Consider the following 3,746-nt stretch of genomic DNA (forward strand, 5'->3'; position numbering starts at 1 on the left):
TAGACGGCCACTTGCAGGCTGTTAAGATCCCAAATGCTACTCATCAAAATGAGATGTGGAATATTGTCTTGATAAACTATGTCGTGCCGTTTGACCTAGATGTCCCTTGAGACTATAGTCCCCAGGGCCCAGCCCCAGCTACTCAGTCCCTCAAAATATTTGATACGGGTCTAGGAAACTTCTATGCTTTTGCTTTGGTCTAGCTCTGCCAACTTCCTCTATGTTGTGTGCTGTCTTTCCCTTCACTGAAGTTGACAATTGTCTACTATCTAGCTAGGGATTAAAAATATGGAATGCTTCACAAATATGCATGTTATCCTTCAACAGCAGCCCTGATAATCTTCTCTGTATCATTCCAATTTTAGGATACATGCTGCTGAAGCGAGCATTACAGTAAATTCTAATTCATGCTTATTATGTAGCAGTGCTGATGCAGGTAGCTCCTGGGTGGAGCAAACAGTTAAGCAGTTGGCTATTAACCAAAAGGTTGGCAGTTTGAACCCACCCAGAGGCACCTCAGAAGAAAGGTGTGACGATCTGCTTCTGAAAGGTCACAGCCATGAAAATCCTATGAAATACAGTTCTTTCTGCTCTGCAATACATGAGACTGCCATGAGTCAGAATCAATTCAACGGAAAAAAAATTTTTTTGGTTCACTGATGCAGTAGTCAAGAACAGGGGTGGGAATTCCAGGAATTGGGAAAAGGTGATTGAACAGGGTACCTTCCAAATTCATATTGATAAAATAAGGTTTTTTAGTGCAACTCATGTTTGTGAAGGGCACCTATGTGGATATTCTTTCAGCATAATATAGCCTAGAACTTATACTAAAAGCAAGACAAGTTGCATAATTTGCAGAGTCCAGTCAAAAATAAAAATGCAGGGCCCCTGTTCAAAAAGGTTAAGAATTTCAAGATGGCAACAGCAGAACATTAAGCCATATGGGTTGCCCTTCTGAGAGTGGGACCCTATGTGACTGCACAGCTCTGATGCCCATGAGGTTGGCCCAGTCTAAAAGATACTCTCATGTAATCTGGTGGATGGTGTTGGTGGAGTCTAATCCAATAAAGTTTTTGTTCTGGAAGTCAAGAGAAGAAAGTGTTTCAAGAAGAAGTGGATGTTTGTTACTGGCATAATGGTAAACACACAGGTCAACGGAATAAAAGTGAGAACCTATAAGCAAAACCTAACATTTATAGCCAATTTGTTCATGGCAAGGATACCAAAACAATTCAGTGGAGAAAGAACTGTCTTTCCAATGATGGTGCTAGGCAATTGGATATCAACATGCGGAAGGATGAAGTTGTAACCCTACCTGACACTATATACAAAAATTAACTCAAAATGAATTGAAGACCTAAATTTAAGCATTAAAATTATAAAACTCTTGGGAGAAAATATACAGGTAAATCTTCATGATCTTGGATTAGGCAGTGGTTTCTTAAATATGGCACCAAAAGCACAAGCAACCAAATTAAAAACAGACAAATTGGACTTCGTCAAAATTAAAAATTTTTATGCTTCAACGGACATCATTAAGAAAATGGAAAACAAACAAACAAAAAACTTACAGAATGGGAGAAAATAATTGCAAATTATATATATGATAAGGGATTTGTATCTAGAATATATAAAAAATTCTTAAAACTCAACGGCGAAAACACAAATAACCCAATTAAAAATGAGCAAATGATCTGAATATATATTTATCCGAAGTAGATACGAAAATGGCCAATAAGCTCATGAAAATACGCTCAACATCATTACTAATCGGGGAAATGCAAATCAAAATCATGATGAAATATCATCTCACACCCACTAGATTGGCTATCATCAAAAAGAGAGAAAATAACAAGTGTTGGTGATGAGGTGGAGAAATTGGAGCACTTGTTATTTGCTCGTGGGAATGAAAATGCTGCAACCACTTTGGCAAACAGTCTGACAGTTCCTTTATAGGTTAAACATAGAGTTACCATATGATCCAGCTACCATTTACAGGTGTATACCCAAGAAGATTGAAAACAGATATCCATGCAAAAATTTGTACATGAATGTTCATAGAAGCATTATTCATAATGGCTAAAAAGTAGAAACAACCCAAATGACCATCAAAGGGTGAATGGATATATAAAATGATACATTCAAGCTGTAAAGAGAAATGAAGTTGTGATACAAGCTACAACATGGATGAACCTTGAAAATATTATGCTAAGTGAAAAAAACCCAGGTACAAAAGGACATGTATTACGAGATTCCATTTATATGAAATGTCCAGAAAAAGCACATCTACGAAGATAGAAAGTGGATTAGTAGTTGTCCTGGGTTAAGGGTAGGTAGGCAAGTAAAGGGTGATGGCTAAAGAGTATGGGGTTTCTTTTTGGGCTGATGAAAGTGTTCTAGAATTGATTGTGGTGATGATTGCACAAATCTGTGAATATACTAAAAAACATTGAATTATACACATTAAGTGGGTGAATTTTAAGTATGTAAATTATATCTCAATAAAGCTGTTATAAAAAAGAAATAAATATTTTTGTAGCAAAAAATAGAGATAGTGAAATATGCAAAACACTGCTAAGAAGTGGTGCGAAATGATGATGGAATATATTCAACGTATTTGATACCATGGAAAACAACAGTCACTTGACAAAAGCAGGTTCAGTAAAATGACAGGGACTGAAAGATTGAGGTGAACAGAAGAGTGAGAAAATGGATACAGTTCGTGCAGAGAACTATTTCAAGAGGTTTTGCTGTGAAGAGGTTAAAAGAAATGGGGTATTATCTGGAAGAGGCTGTAAAGCCAAGCGTTTTTTGTTTTTGTTTTTTAAGATGGGAAGATACTAGAGTATGTTTTCATGCTGGTAGAAATGACGTGGTTGAGAGAGAGAGATGTTGATGATGCAGAAGAGGAGGGATAAGATAAGGATTGAAGTCTGTAACAGAATAAGGCAAGGTGGGATATACACCATGTAATGGATTGAATTGTGTCCCCCAAATAAATATATTCTGAATCCTAACCTCTGTGCCTGTAGTTATTCAAGCCAGATTCAGAAGAGAATTGGAACTTGGGATATCATTGCTGATGTCAGATAGATCTTGGCGGAAAGCTGAGAGCACCAAAAAGATGTTTACCTGTGTTTTATTGACTATGCAAAGGCATTCAACTCCGTGGATCATAACAAATTATGGATAACATTCCCAAGAATGGGAATTCCAGAACACTTAATTGTGCTCCTGAGGAACCTGTACATAGACAAACAGGATGAGGGAATACTGCAAGTTTAAAATCAGGAAAGGTGTGCATCAGGGTTGTGTCCTTTCACCATACTTATTCAATCTGTATGCTAAGCACATAATCCAAGAATCTGGACTATATGAAGAAGAATTGGGCATCAGAGTTGATGGAAGACTCGTTAACAACTTGGAATATGCAGATGACACACCGTTACTTACAGAAAGTGAACAGGGCTTGGAGCACTTACTGATGAAGATCAAAGACCACAGCCTTCAATATGGATTACACCTCAACATAAAGAAAACAAAAATCCTCACAACTGGACCAGTGAGCAACATCATGATAAACGGAGAAAATACCGATGTTGTCAAGGATTTTGTTTTACTTGTATCCACAATCAATGACCAGGGAAATAGCAGTCAAGAAATCAAATGACATGTTGCACTGGGCAAATCTGCTGCAAAAGACCTCTTTAAAGGGTTAAGAAGTAAAGATGTCACTTTGAGGAATA

At 37.2% G+C, this 3,746-nt stretch overlaps 1 non-coding gene across 1 annotated transcript; it reads right to left on the bottom strand.

The window, feature by feature from the left end:
• Window positions 1-282: 282 nt before the first annotated feature.
• On the bottom strand, window positions 283-389 carry LOC111750881 (U6 spliceosomal RNA). Its single transcript, XR_002785938.1, has one exon. It is a non-coding gene; the product is annotated as a U6 spliceosomal RNA (small nuclear RNA).
• Between the last annotated feature and the right edge of the window lie 3,357 nt (window positions 390-3,746).

The sequence above is a fragment of the Loxodonta africana genome, chromosome 4, assembly GCF_030014295.1.
Source record: "Loxodonta africana isolate mLoxAfr1 chromosome 4, mLoxAfr1.hap2, whole genome shotgun sequence".
NCBI classification, from domain to species: Eukaryota; Metazoa; Chordata; class Mammalia; order Proboscidea; family Elephantidae; genus Loxodonta; species Loxodonta africana.